Raw genomic sequence first — 19,637 nt, 5'->3', positions numbered from 1 at the left:
CCTCGACCCTCGTCCTCAACACTCATCCTCAACCCTAGTCCTCAACCCTAGTCCTCAACCCTAGTCCTTAACCCTAGTCTTTAACCCTAGTCTTCAACCCTAGTCTACAACCCTAGTCTTCAACCCTAGTCCTCAACCCTAGTCCTCAACCCTAGTCCTCAACCCTAGTCCTCAACCCTAGTCCTCAACCCTAATCCTCAACCCTAGTTTTCAACACTAGTCCCCCTTCCTAGCCCTCAACCCTAGTCTTCAAGACTAGTCCTCAACACTCATCCTCAACCCTAGTCCTCAACACTCATCCTCAACCCTAGTCTTCAATCCTAGTCTTCATTCCTAGTCCTCAACTCTAGTCCTCAACTCTAGTCCTCAACCCTAGTCTTCAACCCTAGTCCTCAACCCTCGTCCTCGACCCTCGTCCTCAACACTCATCCTCAACCCTAGTCCTCAACCCTAGTCCTCAACCCTAGTCCTCAACCCTAGTCTTCAATCCTAGTTTTCAACCCTAGTCTTCAACCCTAGTCTTCAACCCTAGTCCTCAACCCTAGTCTTCAACCCTAGTCCTCAATTCTAGTCCTCAACCCTAATCCTCAACATTAGTTTTCAACAATAGTCCCCCTTCCTAGTCCTCAACCCTAGTCTTCAAGCCTAGTCCCCCTACCTAGTCCACAACCCAAGTCTTCAACCCTATTCCCACTTCCTAGTCCTCAACCCTAATTCTCAACCCTAGTCCTCAAACCTAGTCCTCAGCCCTAGTCTTCAACCCTAGTCTTCAACCCTAGTCCTCAACCCTAGTCTTCAACCCTCGTCCTCAACACTCATCCTCAACCCTAGTCTTCAAACCTAGTCCTCAACCCTAGTCTTCAACCCTAGTCTTCAACCCTAGTCCTCAACCCTAGTCTTCAACCCTAGTCTTCAACCCTAGTCCTCAACCCTAGTCTTCAACTGTAGTCTTCAAGCCTAGTCTTCAAGCATAGTCTTCAACCCTAGTCCTCAAACCTAGTTTTCAACCCTAAACTTCAACCCTAGTCTTCAAACCTAGTCCTCAACCCTAGTCTTCAAGCCTCGTCCTCAACACTAGTCTTCAACCCTCGTCCTCAACCCTCGTCCTCAACCCTCGTCCTCAACCCTAGTCCTCAACACTCATCCTCAACCCTAGTCTTCAATCCTAGTCTTCATTCCTAGTCCTCAACTCTAGTCCTCAACTCTAGTCCTCAACCCTAGTCTTCAACCCTAGTCCTCAACCCTCGTCCTCGACCCTCATCCTCAACACTCATCCTCAACCCTAGTCCTCAACCCTAGTCCTCAACCATAGTCCTTAACCCTAGTCTTCAACCCTAGTCTTCAACCCTAGTCTTCAACCCTAGTCTTCAACCCTAGTCCTCAACCCTAGTCCTCAACCCTAGTCTTCAACCCTAGTCCTCAACCCTAGTCCTCAACCCTAATCCTCAACCCTAGTTTTCAACACTAGTCCCCCTTCCTAGCCCTCAACCCTAGTCTTCAAGACTAGTCCTCAACACTCATCCTCAACCCTAGTCCTCAACACTCATCCTCAACCCTAGTCTTCAACCCTAGTCTTCATTCCTAGTCCTCAACTCTAGTCCTCAACTCTAGTCCTCAACCCGAGTCTTCAACCATAGTCCTCAACCCTCGTCCTCGACCCTCGTCCTCAACACTCATCCTCAACCCTAGTCCTCAACCCTAGTCCTCAACCCTAGTCCTCAACCCTAGTCTTCAACCCTAGTCTTCAACCCTAGTCTTCAACCCTAGTCCTCAACCCTAGTCTTCAACCCTAGTCCTCAACCCTAGTCCTCAACCCTAGTCCTCAACCCTAGTCTTCAACCCTAGTCTTCAACCCTAGTCCTCAACCCTAGTCTTAACCCTAGTCCTCAAACCTAGTCTTCAACCCTAAACTTCAACCCTAGTCCTCAATCATAGTCCTCAACCCTAGTCCCCCTTCCTAGTCCTCAACCCTAATCCTCAACCCTAGTCTTCAACACTAAACTTCAACCCTAGTTCTCAACCCTAATCCTCAACCCTAGTCCCCCTTCCTAGTCCTCAACCGTAATCCTAAACCCTAGTCTTCCATCCTAGTCCTCAATTCTAGTCCTCAACCCTAATCCTCAACATTAGTTTTCAACAATAGTCCCCCTTCGTAGTCCTCAACCCTAGTCTTCAAGCCTAGTCCCCCTACCTAGTCCACAACCCTAGTCTTCAACCCTATTCCCACTTCCTAGTCCTCAACCCTAATTCTCAACCCTAGTCCTCAAACCTAGTCCTCAGCCCTAGTCTTCAACCCTAGTCTTCAACCCTAGTCCTCAACCCTAGTCTTCAACCCTCGTCCTCAACACTCATCCTCAACCCTAGTCTTCAAACCTAGTCCTCAACCCTAGTCTTCAACTCTAGTCTTCAACCCTAGTCCTCAACCCTAGTCTTCAACCCTAGTCTTCAACCCTAGTCCTCAACCCTAGTCTTCAACTGTAGTCTTCAAGCCTAGTCTTCAAGCATAGTCTTCAACCCTAGTCCTCAAACCTAGTTTTCAACCCTAAACTTCAACCCTAGTCTTCAAACCTAGTCCTCAACCCTAGTCTTCAAGCCTCGTCCTCAACACTCATCCTCAACCCTAGTCTTCAACCCTAGTCTTCAACCCTAGTCTTCAACCCTAGTCCTCAACCCTAGTCCTCAACCCTAGTCTTCAACCCTAGTCTTCAACCCTAGTCTTCAACCCTAGTACTCAACTCTAGTCTTCAACCCTAGTCTTCAACCCTAGTCTTCAACACTAGTCCTCAACCCTAGTCTTCAATCCTAGTCTTCAACCCTAGTCCTCAACTCTAGTCCTCAACCCTAGTCCTCAACCCTAGTATTCAACCCTAGGCTTCAAACCTAGTCCGCAACTCTAGTCCTCAACCCTAGTCTTCAACCCTCGTCCTCAACACTCATCCTCAACCCTAGTCTTCAAACCTAGTCCTCAACCCTAGTCTTCAACCTAGTCTTCAACCCTAGTCCTCAACCCTAGTCTTCAACCCTCGTCCTCCATCCTCGTCCTCAACCCTCGTCCTCCACCCTAGTCCTCAACACTCATCCTCAACCCTAGTCTTCAACCCTAGTCTTCATTCCTAGTCCTCAACTCTAGTCCTCAACTCTAGTCCTCAACCCTAGTCTTCAACCCTAGTCCTCAACCCTCGTCCTCGACCCTCGTCCTCAACACTCATCCTCAACCCTAGTCCTCAACCCTAGTCCTCAACCCTAGTCCTTAACCCTAGTCTTCAACCCTAGTCTTCAACCCTAGTCTTCAACCCTAGTCTTCAACCCTAGTCTTCAACCCTAGTCCTCAACCCTAGTCTTCAACCCTAGTCCTCAACCCTAGTCCTCAACCCTAATCCTCAACCCTAGTTTTCAACACTAGTCCCCCTTCCTAGCCCTCAACCCTAGTCTTCAAGACTAGTCCTCAACACTCATCCTCAACCCTAGTCCTCAACACTCATCCTCAACCCTAGTCTTCAATTCTAGTCTTCATTCCTAGTCCTCAACCGTAATCCTAAACCCTAGTCTTCCATCCTAGTCCTCAATTCTAGTCCTCAACCCTAATCCTCAACATTAGTTTTCAACAATAGTCCCCCTTCGTAGTCCTCAACCCTAGTCTTCAAGCCTAGTCCCCCTACCTAGTCCACAACCCTAGTCTTCAACCCTATTCCCACTTCCTAGTCCTCAACCCTAATTCTCAACCCTAGTCCTCAAACCTAGTCCTCAGCCCTAGTCTTCAACCCTAGTCTTCAACCCTAGTCCTCAACCCTAGTCTTCAACCCTCGTCCTCAACACTCATCCTCAACCCTAGTCTTCAAACCTAGTCCTCAACCCTAGTCTTCAACTCTAGTCTTCAACCCTAGTCCTCAACCCTAGTCTTCAACCCTAGTCTTCAACCCTAGTCCTCAACCCTAGTCTTCAACTGTAGTCTTCAAGCCTAGTCTTCAAGCATAGTCTTCAACCCTAGTCCTCAAACCTAGTTTTCAACCCTAAACTTCAACCCTAGTCTTCAAACCTAGTCCTCAACCCTAGTCTTCAAGCCTCGTCCTCAACACTCATCCTCAACCCTAGTCTTCAACCCTAGTCTTCAACCCTAGTCTTCAACCCTAGTCCTCAACCCTAGTCCTCAACCCTAGTCTTCAACCCTAGTCTTCAACCCTAGTCTTCAACCCTAGTACTCAACTCTAGTCTTCAACCCTAGTCTTCAACCCTAGTCTTCAACACTAGTCCTCAACCCTAGTCTTCAATCCTAGTCTTCAACCCTAGTCCTCAACTCTAGTCCTCAACCCTAGTCCTCAACCCTAGTATTCAACCCTAGGCTTCAAACCTAGTCCGCAACTCTAGTCCTCAACCCTAGTCTTCAACCCTCGTCCTCAACACTCATCCTCAACCCTAGTCTTCAAACCTAGTCCTCAACCCTAGTCTTCAACCTAGTCTTCAACCCTAGTCCTCAACCCTAGTCTTCAACCCTCGTCCTCCATCCTCGTCCTCAACCCTCGTCCTCAACCCTAGTCCTCAACACTCATCCTCAACCCTAGTCTTCAACCCTAGTCTTCATTCCTAGTCCTCAACTCTAGTCCTCAACTCTAGTCCTCAACCCTAGTCTTCAACCCTAGTCCTCAACCCTCGTCCTCGACCCTCGTCCTCAACACTCATCCTCAACCCTAGTCCTCAACCCTAGTCCTCAACCCTAGTCCTTAACCCTAGTCTTCAACCCTAGTCTTCAACCCTAGTCTTCAACCCTAGTCTTCAACCCTAGTCCTCAACCCTAGTCCTCAACCCTAGTCTTCAACCCTAGTCCTCAACCCTAGTCCTCAACCCTAATCCTCAACCCTAGTTTTCAACACTAGTCCCCCTTCCTAGCCCTCAACCCTAGTCTTCAAGACTAGTCCTCAACACTCATCCTCAACCCTAGTCCTCAACACTCATCCTCAACCCTAGTCTTCAATTCTAGTCTTCATTCCTAGTCCTCAACTCTAGTCCTCAACTCTAGTCCTCAACCCTAGTCTTCAACCCTAGTCCTCAACCCTCGTCCTCGACCCTCGTCCTCAACACTCATCCTCAACCCTAGTCCTCAACCCTAGTCCTCAACCCTAGTCCTCAACCCTAGTCTTCAACCCTAGTCTTGAACCCTAGTCTTCAACCCTAGTCCTCAACCCTAGTCTTCAACCCTAGTCCTCAAGCCTAGTCCTCAACCCTAGTCTTCAACCCTAGTCCCCCTTCCTAGTCCTTAACCCTAATCCTCAACCCTAGTCTTCAACCATCATCCCCTATCCTCGTCCTCAACCCTCGTCCTCAACCCTAGTCCTCAACCCTAGTCTTCAACCCTAGGCTTCAACCCTAGTCTTCAACCCTAGTACTCAACTCTAGTCTTCAACCCTAGTCTTCAATCCTAGTCTTCAACACTAGTCCTCAACCCTAGTCTTCAACCCTAGTCTTCAACCCTAGTCCTCAACTCTAGTCCTCAACCCTAGTCCTCAACCCTAGTCTTCAACTGTAGTCTTCAAGCCTAGTCTTCAAGCATAGTCTTCAACCCTAGTCCTCAAACCTAGTTTTCAACCCTAAACTTCAACCCTAGTCTTCAAACCTAGTCCTCAACCCTAGTCTTCAAGCCTCGTCCTCAACACTAGTCTTCAACCCTCGTCCTCAACCCTCGTCCTCAACCCTCGTCCTCAACCCTAGTCCTCAACACTCATCCTCAACCCTAGTCTTCAACCCTAGTCTTCATTCCTAGTCCTCAACTCTAGTCCTCAACTCTAGTCCTCAACCCTAGTCTTCAACCCTAGTCCTCAACCCTCATCCTCGACCCTCATCCTCAACACTCATCCTCAACCCTAGTCCTCAACCCTAGTCCTCAACCCTAGTCCTTAACCCTAGTCTTCAACCCTAGTCTTCAACCCTAGTCTTCAACCCTAGTCTTCAACCCTAGTCTTCAACCCTAGTCCTCAACCCTAGTCCTCAACCCTAGTCTTCAACCCTAGTCCTCAACCCTAGTCCTCAACCCTAATCCTCAACCCTAGTTTTCAACACTAGTCCCCCTTCCTAGCCCTCAACCCTAGTCTTCAAGACTAGTCCTCAACACTCATCCTCAACCCTAGTCCTCAACACTCATCCTCAACCCTAGTCTTCAACCCTAGTCTTCATTCCTAGTCCTCAACTCTAGTCCTCAACTCTAGTCCTCAACCCGAGTCTTCAACCATAGTCCTCAACCCTCGTCCTCGACCCTCGTCCTCAACACTCATCCTCAACCCTAGTCCTCAACCCTAGTCCTCAACCCTAGTCCTCAACCCTAGTCTTCAACCCTAGTCTTCAACCCTAGTCTTCAACCCTAGTCCTCAACCCTAGTCTTCAACCCTAGTCCTCAATCCTAGTCCTCAACCCTAGTCCTCAACCCTAGTCTTCAACCCTAGTCTTCAACCCTAGTCCTCAACCCTAGTCTTAACCCTAGTCCTCAAACCTAGTCTTCAACCCTAAACTTCAACCCTAGTCCTCAATCATAGTCCTCAACCCTAGTCCCCCTTCCTAGTCCTCAACCCTCGTCCTCAACCCTAGTCCTCAACACTCATCCTCAACCCTAGTCTTCAACCCTAGTCTTCATTCCTAGTCCTCAACTCTAGTCCTCAACTCTAGTCCTCAACCCTAGTCTTCAACCCTAGTCCTCAACCCTCATCCTCGACCCTCATCCTCAACACTCATCCTCAACCCTAGTCCTCAACCCTAGTCCTCAACCCTAGTCCTTAACCCTAGTCTTCAACCCTAGTCTTCAACCCTAGTCTTCAACCCTAGTCTTCAACCCTAGTCTTCAACCCTAGTCCTCAACCCTAGTCCTCAACCCTAGTCTTCAACCCTAGTCCTCAACCCTAGTCCTCAACCCTAATCCTCAACCCTAGTTTTCAACACTAGTCCCCCTTCCTAGCCCTCAACCCTAGTCTTCAAGACTAGTCCTCAACACTCATCCTCAACCCTAGTCCTCAACACTCATCCTCAACCCTAGTCTTCAACCCTAGTCTTCATTCCTAGTCCTCAACTCTAGTCCTCAACTCTAGTCCTCAACCCGAGTCTTCAACCATAGTCCTCAACCCTCGTCCTCGACCCTCGTCCTCAACACTCATCCTCAACCCTAGTCCTCAACCCTAGTCCTCAACCCTAGTCCTCAACCCTAGTCTTCAACCCTAGTCTTCAACCCTAGTCTTCAACCCTAGTCCTCAACCCTAGTCTTCAACCCTAGTCCTCAATCCTAGTCCTCAACCCTAGTCCTCAACCCTAGTCTTCAACCCTAGTCTTCAACCCTAGTCCTCAACCCTAGTCTTAACCCTAGTCCTCAAACCTAGTCTTCAACCCTAAACTTCAACCCTAGTCCTCAATCATAGTCCTCAACCCTAGTCCCCCTTCCTAGTCCTCAACCCTAATCCTCAACCCTAGTCTTCAACACTAAACTTCAACCCTAGTTCTCAACCCTAATCCTCAACCCTAGTCCCCCTTCCTAGTCCTCAACCGTAATCCTAAACCCTAGTCTTCCATCCTAGTCCTCAATTCTAGTCCTCAACCCTAATCCTCAACATTAGTTTTCAACAATAGTCCCCCTTCCTAGTCCTCAACCCTAGTCTTCAAGCCTAGTCCCCCTACCTAGTCCACAACCCTAGTCTTCAACCCTATTCCCACTTCCTAGTCCTCAACTCTAATTCTCAACCCTAGTCCTCAAACCTAGTCCTCAGCCCTAGTCTTCAACCCTAGTCTTCAACCCTAGTCCTCAACCCTAGTCTTCAACCCTCGTCCTCAACACTCATCCTCAACCCTAGTCTTCAAACCTAGTCCTCAACCCTAGTCTTCAACCCTAGTCTTCAACCCTAGTCCTCAACCCTAGTCTTCAACCCTAGTCTTCAACCCTAGTCCTCAACCCAAGTCTTCAACTGTAGTCTTCAAGCCTAGTCTTCAAGCATAGTCTTCAACCCTAGTCCTCAAACCTAGTTTTCAACCCTAAACTTCAACCCTAGTCTTCAAACCTAGTCCTCAACCCTAGTCTTCAAGCCTCGTCCTCAACACTCATCCTCAACCCTAGTCTTCAACCCTAGTCTTCAACCCTAGTCTTCAACCCTAGTCCTCAACCCTAGTCCTCAACCCTAGTCTTCAACCCTAGTCTTCAACCCTAGTCTTCAACCCTAGTACTCAACTCTAGTCGTCAACCCTAGTCTTCAACCCTAGTCTTCAACACTAGTCCTCAACCCTAGTCTTCAATCCTAGTCTTCAACCCTAGTCCTCAACTCTAGTCCTCAACCCTAGTCCTCAACCCTAGTATTCAACCCTAGGCTTCAAACCTAGTCCGCAACTCTAGTCCTCAACCCTAGTCTTCAACCCTCGTCCTCAACACTCATCCTCAACCCTAGTCTTCAAACCTAGTCCTCAACCCTAGTCTTCAACCTAGTCTTCAACCCTAGTCCTCAACCCTAGTCTTCAACCCTCGTCCTCCATCCTCGTCCTCAACCCTCGTCCTCAACCCTAGTCCTCAACACTCATCCTCAACCCTAGTCTTCAACCCTAGTCTTCATTCCTAGTCCTCAACTCTAGTCCTCAACTCTAGTCCTCAACCCTAGTCTTCAACCCTAGTCCTCAACCCTCGTCCTCGACCCTCGTCCTCAACACTCATCCTCAACCCTAGTCCTCAACCCTAGTCCTCAACCCTAGTCCTTAACCCTAGTCTTCAACCCTAGTCTTCAACCCTAGTCTTCAACCCTAGTCTTCAACCCTAGTCCTCAACCCTAGTCCTCAACCCTAGTCTTCAACCCTAGTCCTCAACCCTAGTCCTCAACCCTAATCCTCAACCCTAGTTTTCAACACTAGTCCCCCTTCCTAGCCCTCAACCCTAGTCTTCAAGACTAGTCCTCAACACTCATCCTCAACCCTAGTCCTCAACACTCATCCTCAACCCTAGTCTTCAATTCTAGTCTTCATTCCTAGTCCTCAACTCTAGTCCTCAACTCTAGTCCTCAACCCTAGTCTTCAACCCTAGTCCTCAACCCTCGTCCTCGACCCTCGTCCTCAACACTCATCCTCAACCCTAGTCCTCAACCCTAGTCCTCAACCCTAGTCCTCAACCCTAGTCTTCAACCCTAGTCTTGAACCCTAGTCTTCAACCCTAGTCCTCAACCCTAGTCTTCAACCCTAGTCCTCAAGCCTAGTCCTCAACCCTAGTCTTCAACCCTAGTCCCCCTTCCTAGTCCTTAACCCTAATCCTCAACCCTAGTCTTCAACCATCATCCCCTATCCTCGTCCTCAACCCTCGTCCTCAACCCTAGTCCTCAACCCTAGTCTTCAACCCTAGGCTTCAACCCTAGTCTTCAACCCTAGTACTCAACTCTAGTCTTCAACCCTAGTCTTCAACCCTAGTCTTCAACACTAGTCCTCAACCCTAGTCTTCAACCCTAGTCTTCAACCCTAGTCCTCAACTCTAGTCCTCAACCCTAGTCTTCAATCCTAGTCCTCAACCCTCGTCCTCGACCCTCATCCTCAACACTCATCCTCAACCCTAGTCCTCAACCCTAGTACTCAACTCTAGTCTTCAACCCTAGTCTTCAACCCTAGTCCTCAACCCTAGTCCTTAACCCTAGTCTTCAACCCTAGTCTTCAACCCTAGTCTTCAATCCTAGTCCTCAACCCTAGTCTTCAACCCTAGTCCTCAATCCTAGTCCTCAACCCTAGTCCTCAACCCTAGTCTTCAACCCTAGTCTTCAACCCTAGTCCTCAACCCTAGTCTTAACCCTAGTCCTCAAACCTAGTCTTCAACCCTAAACTTCAACCCTAGTCCTCAATCATAGTCCTCAACCCTAGTCCCCCTTCCTAGTCCTCAACCCTAATCCTCAACCCTAGTCTTCAACACGTAACTTCAACCCTAGTTCTCAACCCTAATCCTCAACCCTAGTCCCCCTTCCTAGTCCTCAACCGTAATCCTCAACCCTAGTCTTCCATCCTAGTCCTCAATTCTAGTCCTCAACCCTAATCCTCAACATTAGTTTTCAACAATAGTCCCCCTTCCTAGTCCTCAACCCTAGTCTTCAAGCCTAGTCCCCCTACCTAGTCCACAACCCTAGTCTTCAACCCTATTCCCACTTCCTAGTCCTCAACCCTAATTCTCAACCCTAGTCCTCAAACCTAGTCCTCAGCCCTAGTCTTCAACCCTAGTCTTCAACCCTAGTCCTCAACCCTAGTCTTCAACCCTCGTCCTCAACACTCATCCTCAATCCTAGTCTTCAAACCTAGTCCTCAACCCTAGTCCTCAACCCTAGTCTTCAACCCTAGTCCTCAACCCTAGTCTTCAACCCTAGTCTTCAACCCTAGTCCTCAACCCTAGTCTTCTACTGTAGTCTTCAAGCCTAGTCTTCAAGCATAGTCTTCAAGCCTAGTCCTCAAACCTAGTTTTCAACCCTAAACTTCAACCCTAGTCTTCAAACCTAGTCCTCAACCCTAGTCTTCAAGCCTCGTCCTCAACACTCATCCTCAACCCTAGTCTTCAACCCTAGTCTTCAACCCTAGTCTTCAACCCTAGTCCTCAACCCTAGTCCTCAACCCTAGTCTTCAACCCTAGGCTTCAACCCTAGTCTTCAACCCTAGTACTCAACTCTAGTCTTCAACCATAGTCTTCAACCCTAGTCTTCAACACTAGTCCTCAACCCTAGTCTTCAATCCTAGTCTTCAACCCTAGTCCTCAACTCTAGTCCTCAACCCTAGTCCTCAACCCTAGTATTCAACCCTAGGCTTCAAACCTAGTCCGCAACTCTAGTCCTCAACCCTAGTCTTCAACCCTCGTCCTCAACACTCATCCTCAACCCTAGTCTTCAAACCTAGTCCTCAACCCTAGTCTTCAATCCTAGTCTTCAACCCTAGTCCTCAACCCTAGTCTTCAACCCTCGTCCTCAACCCTCGTCCTCAACCCTCGTCCTCAACCCTAGTCCTCAACACTCATCCTCAACCCTAGTCTTCAACCCTAGTCCTCAACCCTAGTCCTCAACCCTAGTCTTCAACCCTAGTCCTCAACCCTAGTCCTCAACACTCATCCTCAACCCTAGTCTTCAATCCTAGTCTTCATTCCTAGTCCTCAACTCTAGTCCTCAACTCTAGTCCTCAACCCTAGTCTTCAACCCTAGTCCTCAACCCTCGTCCTCGACCCTCGTCCTCAACACTCATCCTCAACCCTAGTCCTCAACCCTAGTCCTCAACCCTAGTCTTCAACCCTAGTCTTCAACCCTAGTCTTCAACCCTAGTCCTCAATCCTAGTCTTCAACCCTAGTCCTCAATCCTAGTCCTCAACCCTAGTCCTCAACCCTAGTCTTCAACCCTAGTCTTCAACCCTAGTCCTCAACCCTAGTCTTAACCCTAGTCCTCAAACCTAGTCTTCAACCCTAAACTTCAACCCTAGTCCTCAATCATAGTCCTCAACCCTAGTCCCCCTTCCTAGTCCTCAACCCTAATCCTCAACCCTAGTCTTCAACACTAAACTTCAACCCTAGTTCTCAACCCTAATCCTCAACCCTAGTCCCCCTTCCTAGTCCTCAACCGTAATCCTCAACCCTAGTCTTCCATCCTAGTCCTCAATTCTAGTCCTCAACCCTAATCCTCAACATTAGTTTTCAACAATAGTCCCCCTTCCTAGTCCTCAACCCTAGTCTTCAAGCCTAGTCCCCCTACCTAGTCCACAACCCTAGTCTTCAACCCTATTCCCACTTCCTAGTCCTCAACCCTAATTCTCAACCCTAGTCCTCAAACCTAGTCCTCAGCCCTAGTCTTCAACCCTAGTCTTCAACCCTAGTCCTCAACCCTAGTCTTCAACCCTCGTCCTCAACACTCATCCTCAACCCTAGCCTTCAAACCTAGTCCTCAATCCTAGTCTTCAACCCTAGTCTTCAACCCTAGTCCTCAACCCTAGTCTTCAACCCTAGTCTTCAACCCTAGTCCTCAACCCTAGTCTTCAACTGTAGTCTTCAAGCCTAGTCTTCAAGCATAGTCTTCAACCCTAGTCCTCAAACCTAGTTTTCAACCCTAAACTTCAACCCTAGTCTTCAAACCTAGTCCTCAACCCTAGTCTTCAAGCCTCGTCCTCAACACTCATCCTCAACCCTAGTCTTCAACCCTAGTCTTCAACCCTAGTCTTCAACCCTAGTCCTCAACCCTAGTCCTCAACCCTAGTCTTCAACCCTAGGCTTCAACCCTAGTCTTCAACCCTAGTACTCAACTCTAGTCTTCAACCCTAGTCTTCAACCCTAGTCTTCAACACTAGTCCTCAACCCTAGACTTCAATCCTAGTCTTCAATCCTAGTCCTCAACTCTAGTCCTCAAACCTAGTCCTCAACCCTAGTATTCAACCCTAGGCTTCAAACCTAGTCCGCAACTCTAGTCCTCAACCCTAGTCTTCAACCCTCGTCCTCAACACTCATCCTCAACCCTAGTCTTCAAACCTAGTCCTCAACCCTAGTCTTCAACCCTAGTCTTCAACCCTAGTCCTCAACCCTAGTCTTCAACCCTCGTCCTCAACCCTCGTCCTCAACCCTCGTCCTCAACCCTAGTCCTCAACACTCATCCTCAACCCTAGTCTTCAACCCTAGTCTTCATTCCTAGTCCTCAACTCTAGTCCTCAACTCTAGTCCTCAACCCTAGTCTTCAACCCTAGTCCTCAACCCTCGTCCTCGACCCTCGTCCTCAACACTCATCCTCAACCCTAGTCCTCAACCCTAGTCCTCAACCCTAGTCCTTAACCCTAGTCTTCAACCCTAGTCTTCAACCCTAGTCTTCAATCCTAGTCTTCAACCCTAGTCTTCAACCCTAGTCCTCAACCCTAGTCCTCAACCCTAGTCTTCAACCCTAGTCCTCAACCCTAGTCCTCAACCCTAATCCTCAACCCTAGTTTTCAACACTAGTCCCCCTTCCTAGCCCTCAACCCTAGTCTTCAAGACTAGTCCTCAACACTCATCCTCAACCCTAGTCCTCAACACTCATCCTCAACCCTAGTCTTCAATCCTAGTCTTCATTCCTAGTCCTCAACTCTAGTCCTAAACTCTAGTCCTCAACCCTAGTCTTCAACCCTAGTCCTCAACCCTCGTCCTCGACCCTCGTCCTCAACACTCATCCTCAACCCTAGTCCTCAACCCTAGTCCTCAACCCTAGTCCTCAACCCTAGTCCTCAACCCTAGTCTTCAACCCTAGTCTTCAACCCTAGTCTTCAACCCTAGTCCTCAACCCTAGTCTTCAACCCTAGTCCTCAAGCCTAGTCCTCAACCCTAGTCTTCAACCCTAGTCCCCCTTCCTAGTCCTTAACCCTAATCCTCAACCCTAGTCTTCAACCATCATCCCCTATCCTCGTCCTCAACCCTCGTCCTCAACCCTCGTCCTCAACCCTCGTCCTCAACCCTAGTCCTCAACAGTCATCCTCAACCCTAGTCTTCAACCCTAGTCTTCAACACTAGTCTTCAACCCTAGTCTTCAAGCCTCGTCCTCAACACTCATCCTCAACCCTAGTCTTCAACCCTAGTCTTCAACCCTAGTCTTCAACCCTAGTCCTCAACCCTAGTCCTCAACCCTAGTCTTCAACCCTAGGCTTCAACCCTAGTCTTCAACCCTAGTACTCAACTCTAGTCTTCAACCCTAGTCTTCAACCCTAGTCTTCAACACTAGTCCTCAACCCTAGTCTTCAACCCTAGTCTTCAACCCTAGTCCTCAAATCTAGTCCTCAACCCTAGTCCTCAACCCTAGTATTCAACCCTAGGCTTCAAACCTAGTCCGCAACTCTAGTCCTCAACCCTAGTCTTCAACCCTCGTCCTCAACACTCATCCTCAACCCTAGTCTTCAAACCTAGTCCTCAACCCTAGTCTTCAACCCTAGTCTTCAACCCTAGTCCTCAACCCTAGTCTTCAACCCTCGTCCTCAACCCTCGTCCTCAACCCTCGTCCTCAACCCTAGTCCTCAACACTCATCCTCAACCCTAGTCTTCAACCCTAGTCTTCATTCCTAGTCCTCAACTCTAGTCCTCAACTCTAGTCCTCAACCCTAGTCTTCAACCCTAGTCCTCAACCCTCGTCCTCGACCCTCGTCCTCAACACTCATCCTCAACCCTAGTCCTCAACCCTAGTCCTCAACCCTAGTCCTTAACCCTAGTCTTCAACCCTAGTCTTCAACTCTAGTCTTCAACCCTAGTCTTCAACCCTAGTCTTCAACCCTAGTCCTCAACCCTAGTCCTCAACCCTAGTCTTCAACCCTAGTCCTCAACCCTAGTCCTCAACCCTAATCCTCAACCCTAGTTTTCAACACTAGTCCCCCTTCCTAGCCCTCAACCCTAGTCTTCAAGACTAGTCCTCAACACTCATCCTCAACCCTAGTCCTCAACACTCATCCTCAACCCCAGTCTTCAATCCTAGTCTTCATTCCTAGTCCTCAACTCTAGTCCTCAACTCTAGTCCTCAACCCTAGTCTTCAACCCTAGTCCTCAACCCTCGTCCTCGACCCTCGTCCTCAACACTCATCCTCAACCCTAGTCCTCAACCCTAGTCCTCAACCCTAGTCCTCAACCCTAGTCTTCAACCCTAGTCTTCAACCCTAGTCTTCAACCCTAGTCCTCAACCCTAGTCTTCAACCCTAGTCCTCAAGCCTAGTCCTCAACCCTAGTCTTCAACCCTAGTCCCCCTTCCTAGTCCTTAACCCTAATCCTCAACCCTAGTCTTCAACCATCATCCCCTATCCTCGTCCTCAACCCTCGTCCTCAACCTTCGTCCTCAACCCTCGTCCTCAACCCTAGTCCTCAACAGTCAACCTCAACCCTAGTCTTCAACCCTAGTCTTCAACACTAGTCTTCAAACCTAGTCCTCAACCCTAGTCTTAACCCTAGTCCTCAAACCTAGTCTTCAACCCTAGTCTTCAACCCTAGTCTTCAACCCTAGTCCTCAACCCTAGTCTTAACCCTAGTCCTCAAACCTAGTCTTCAACCCTAAACTTCAACCCTAGTCCTCAATCATAGTCCTCAACCCTAGTCCCCCTTCCTAGTCCTCAACCGTAATCCTCAACCCTAGTCTTCCATCCTAGTCCTCAATTCTAGTCCTCATCCCTAATCCTCAACCTTAGTTTTCAACAATAGTCCCCCTTCCTAGTCCTCAACCCTAGTCTTCAAGCCTAGTCCCCCTACCTAGTCCACAACCCTAGTCTTCAACCCTATTCCCACTTCCTAGTCCTCAACCCTAATTCTCAACCCTAGTCCTCAAACCTAGTCCTCAGCCCTAGTCTTCAACCCTAGTCTTCAACCCTAGTCCTCAACCCTAGTCTTCAACCCTCGTCCTCAACACTCATCCTCAACCCTAGTCTTCAAACCTAGTCCTCAACCCTAGTCTTCAATCCTAGTCTTCAACCCTAGTCCTCAACCCTAGTCTTCAACCCTAGTCTTCAACCCTAGTCTTCAACCCTAGTCCTCAACCCTAGTCTTCAACTGTAGTCTTCAAGCCTAGTCTTCAAGCATAGTCTTCAACCCTAGTCCTCAAACCTAGTTTTCAACCCTAAACTTCAACCCTAGTCTTCAAACCTAGTCCTCAACCCTAGTCTTCAAGCCTCGTCCTCAACACTCATCCTCAACCCTAGTCTTCAACCCTAGTCCTCAACCCTAGTCCTCAACCCTAGTCTTCAACCATCATCCCCTATCCTCGTCCTCAACCCTCGTCCTCAAGCCTCGTCCTCAACACTCGTCCTCAACCCTAGTCCTCAACAGTCATCCTCAACCCTAGTCTTCAACCCTAGTCCTCAACACTAGTCCTCAACTCTAGTCCTCAACTCTAGTCCTCAACTCTAGTCCTCAACCCTAGTCCTCAACCCTAGTCTTCATTCCTAGTCCTCAACCCTCATCCTCAAACTCATCCTCAACACTCATCCTCAGCACTCATCCTCAACCCTAGACTTCAACTCTAGTCCTCAAGCCTAGTCCTCAAGCCTAGTCCTCAACCCTAGTCTTCAACCCTAGTCTTCAACCCTAGTCTTCAACCCTAGTCCTCAACCCTAGTCTTAACCCTAGTCCTCAAACCTAGTCTTCAACCCTAAACTTCAACCCTAGTCCTCAATCATAGTCCTCAACCCTAGTCCCCCTTCCTAGTCCTCAACCGTAATCCTCAAACCTAGTCTTCCATCCTAGTCCTCAATTCTAGTCCTCATCCCTAATCCTCAACCTTAGTTTTCAACAATAGTCCCCCTTCCTAGTCCTCAACCCTAGTCTTCAAGCCTAGTCCCCCTACCTAGTCCACAACCCTAGTCTTCAACCCTATTCCCACTTCCTAGTCCTCAACCCTAATTCTCAACCCTAGTCCTCAAACCTAGTCCTCAGCCCTAGTCTTCAACCCTAGTCTTCAACCCTAGTCCTCAACCCTAGTCTTCAACCCTCGTCCTCAACACTCATCCTCAACCCTAGTCTTCAAACCTAGTCCTCAACCCTAGTCTTCAATCCTAGTCTTCAACCCTAGTCCTCAACCCTAGTCCTCAACCCTAGTCTTCAACCCTAGTCTTCAACCCTAGTCCTCAACCCTAGTCCTCAACCCTAGTCTTCAACTGTAGTCTTCAAGCCTAGTCTTCAAGCATAGTCTTCAACCCTAGTCCTCAAACCTAGTTTTCAACCCTAAACTTCAACCCTAGTCTTCAAACCTAGTCCTCAACCCTAGTCTTCAACCCTAGTCTTCAACCCTAGTCCTCAACCCTAGTCCTCAACCCTTGTCTTCAACCCTAGGCTTCAACCCTAGTCTTCAACCCTAGTACTCAACTCTAGTCTTCAACCCTAGTCTTCAATCCTAGTCTTCAACACTAGTCCTCAACCCTAGTCTTCAATCCTAGTCTTCAACCCTAGTCCTCAACTCTAGTCCTCAACCCTAGTCCTCAACCCTAGTATTCAACCCTAGGCTTCAAACCTAGTCCGCAACTGTAGTCCTCAACCCTAGTCTTCAACCCTCGTCCTCAACACTCATCCTCAACCCTAGTCTTCAAACCTAGTCCTCAACCCTAGTCTTCAACCCTAGTCTTCAACCCTAGTCCTCAACCCTAGTCTTCAACCCTAGTCCTCAATCCTAGTCTTCAACCCTAGGCTTCAACCCTAGTCTTCAACCCTAGTACTCAACTCTAGTCTTCAACCCTAGTCTTCAACCCTAGTCTTCAACCCTAGTCCTCAACCCTAGTCTTCAACCCTAGTCTTCAAGCCTAGTCTTCAAGCCTAGTCCTCAAACCTAGTCTTCAACTCTAAACTTCAACCCTAGTCTTCAAACCTAGTCCTCAACCCTAGTCTTCAAGCCTCGTCCTCAACACTCATCCTCAAACCTAGTCTTCAAACCTAGACTTCACCCCTAGTCTTCAACCCTAGTCTTCCACCCTAGTCTTCAAGCCTAGTCTTCAAGCCTAGTCTTCAAGCTTAGTCTTCAACCCTAGTCCTCAACCCTAGTCTTCAACCCTAGTCTTCAACTCTAGTCTTCAACTCTAGTCTTCAACTCAAGTCTTCAACCCTAGTCCTCAACCCTAGTCTTCAAGCCTAGTCCTCAACCCTAGTCTTCAACCCTAGTCCTCAACACTAGTCCTCAACCCTAATCTTCAAAACTCGTCCTCAACACTCATCCTCAACCCTAGTCTTCAACCCTAGTCTTCAACCCTAGTCTTCAACCCTAGTCTTCTACCCTAGTCTTCAAGCCTAGTCTTCAAGCCTTGTCTTCAATCCTAGTCCTCAACCCTAGTCCTCCATCCTAGTCTTCAACACTAGGCTTCAACCCTAGTCTTCAAGCCTAGTCCTCAAGCCTAGTCTTCAAGCCTCGTCCTCAACCCTAGTCTTCAACTCTAGTCTTCAAACCTAGTCCTCAACCCTAGTCTTCAAGCCTCGTCCTCAACACTCATCCTCAACCCTAGTCTTCAACCCTAGTCTTCAACCCTAGTCTTCAACCCTAGTCTTCAACCCTAGTCCTCTACCCTAGTCTTCAAGCCTAGTCTTCAAGCCTTGTCTTCAACCCTAGTCCTCAACCCTAGTCCTCCATCCTAGTCTTCAACCCTAGGCTTCAACCCTAGTCTTCAAGCCTAGTCCTCAAGCCTAGTCTTCAACCCTAGGCTTCAACCCTAGTCTTCAACCCTAGTCTTCAACCCTAGTCTTCAACCCTAGTCTTCAATCCTAGTCTTCAACACTAGTCCTCAACCCTAGTCTTCAAGCCTAGTCTTCAACCCTAGTCCTCAACTCTAGTCCTCAACCCTAGTCCTCAACCCTAGTATTCAACCCTAGGCTTCAACCCTAGTCCTCAACCCTAGTATTCAACCCTAGTCTTCAATCCTAGTCTTCAACACTAGTCCTCAACCCTAGTCTTCAAGCCTAGTCTTCAACCCTAGTCCTCAACTCTAGTCCTCAACCCTAGTCCTCACCCCTAGTATTCAACCCTAGGCTTCAACCCTAGTCCTCAACCCTAGTATTCAACCCTAGGCTTCAAACCTAGTCCGCAACTCTAGTCCTCAACCCTAGTCTTCAAGCCTCGTCCTCAACACTCATCCTCAACCCTAGTCTTCAACCCTAGTCTTCAATCCTAGTCTTCAACCCTAGTCCTCAACCCTAGTCCTCAACCCTAGTCCTCAACCCTAGTCTTCAACCCTAGGCTTCAACCCTAGTCTTCAACCCTAGTACTCAAATCTAGTCTTCAACCCTAGTCTTCAACCCTAGTCTTCAACACTAGTCCTCCATCCTAGTCTTCAACCCTAGTCTTCAACCCTAGTCCTCAACTCTAGTCCTCAACCCTAGTCCTCAACCCTAGTCTTCAACACTAGGCTTCAAACCTAGTCCGCAACTCTAGTCCTCAACCCTAGTCTTCAACCCTAGTCCTCAACCCTAGTCCTCAACCCTAGTCTTCAAACCTCGTCCTCAACACTCATTCTCAACCCTAGTCTTCAAACCTAGACTTCACCCCTAGTCTTCAACCCTAGTCTTCAAGCCTAGTCTTCAAGCCTAGTCTTCAAGCCTAGTCCTCAACCCTAGTCCTCAATCCTAGTCTTCAACCCTAGGCTTCAACCCTAGTCTTCAAACCTAGTCCTCAACCCTAGTCTTCAAGCATCGTCCTCAACACTCATCCTCAACCCTAGTCTTCAAACCTAGTCCTCAACCCTAGTCTTCAACCCTAATCTTCAACCCTAGTCTTCAACCCTTGTCTTCAACCCTAGTCTTCAACTCTAGTCCTCAACCCTAGTCTTCAACCCTAGTATTCAAGCCTAGTCTTCAAGCCTAGTCCTCAAACCTAGTCTTCAACTCTAGTCTTCAAGCCTCGTCCTCAACACTCATCCTCAACCCTAGTCTTCAAACCTAGACTTCACCCCTAGTCTTCAACCCTAGTCTTCCACCCTAGTCTTCAAGCCTAGTCTTCAAGCCTAGTCTTCAAGCTTAGTCTTCAACCCTAGTCCTCAACCCTAGTCTTCAACCCTAGTCTTCAACCCTAGTCTTCAACCCTAGTCCTCAACCCTAGTCTTCAAGCCTAGTCCTCAACCCTAGTCTTCAACCCTAGTCCTCAACCCTAGTCCTCAACCCTAATCTTCAAACCTCATCCTCAACACTCATCCTCAACCCTAGTCTTCAACCCTAGTCTTCAACCCTAGTCTTCAA

General features: G+C 48.5%; 1 protein-coding gene across 2 annotated transcripts in view; it reads left to right on the top strand.

Moving 5' to 3' along the window:
- The window catches only part of slc4a11 (solute carrier family 4 member 11), a 150,177-nt gene that overhangs the window by 115,418 nt on the left and 15,122 nt on the right, over positions 1 to 19,637 (top strand). The window lies entirely within an intron of this gene.

Source organism: Oncorhynchus mykiss, chromosome 19, assembly GCF_057628025.1.
Source record: "Oncorhynchus mykiss isolate SJ-2025 chromosome 19, ASM5762802v1, whole genome shotgun sequence".
In the NCBI taxonomy this organism is placed as follows: Eukaryota; Metazoa; Chordata; class Actinopteri; order Salmoniformes; family Salmonidae; genus Oncorhynchus; species Oncorhynchus mykiss.
Note: the sequence above shows the minus strand (reverse complement) of the source record. Positions and strands in the feature narration are given on the sequence as shown.